The 409-nt window shown below is 41.6% G+C and overlaps 1 protein-coding gene across 1 annotated transcript in view; it reads left to right on the top strand.

Annotated features, from left to right (window-relative positions):
- Nucleotides 1–83, top strand: part of LOC138000467 (uncharacterized) — a 31,972-nt gene extending 31,889 nt beyond the window's left edge. Inside the window, exon 3 of the mRNA XM_068846910.1 lies at nucleotides 1–83. This exon is cut by the window's left edge and continues 1,069 nt beyond it. The gene's annotated coding sequence lies outside the window, so the exon portion shown is untranslated.
- The last annotated feature ends 326 nt before the right edge of the window (nucleotides 84–409 follow it).

The raw sequence follows: 409 nt of genomic DNA, 5'->3' as shown, positions 1-409 counted from the left end.
CAAAACAAGCCTCTGGTATTGACCTTTTTTAATGGATATTTTTCTCTTGATTTAAACGAATAAATAAATATTTGTCCTAAATAAACATGAAAGCGCAGAAGTTTTTGACTTATCAGCTGGTGACCTTCCTTGACCTGTCAAAACGTTTACGGCAACGAGCGCGCACTTGACAGGCTGTCGTGTTTACAGGAAGCATTCAGGGGTTTCACCTCCATTCAATATTCATCTAGATAAATAATTTGAGATGTCTCGTAAATTATTGGCGGCCAAGCGTAAGAGGTTAGATCAGAAAGCCGGCAAAAAGACAATCGGACAAACGCTACCCGCTCGCTGACAGATGAAGAAGACAAACTCTCAGGAAGTGGCTAGTTAGGTGCTTCCAGTTCCAATGCCCTCCAGAGAACCATTT

The sequence above is a fragment of the Montipora foliosa genome, chromosome 4 (assembly GCF_036669935.1).
Source record: "Montipora foliosa isolate CH-2021 chromosome 4, ASM3666993v2, whole genome shotgun sequence".
Lineage (NCBI taxonomy): Eukaryota > Metazoa > Cnidaria > Anthozoa > Scleractinia > Acroporidae > Montipora > Montipora foliosa.
Note: the sequence above shows the minus strand (reverse complement) of the source record. Positions and strands in the feature narration are given on the sequence as shown.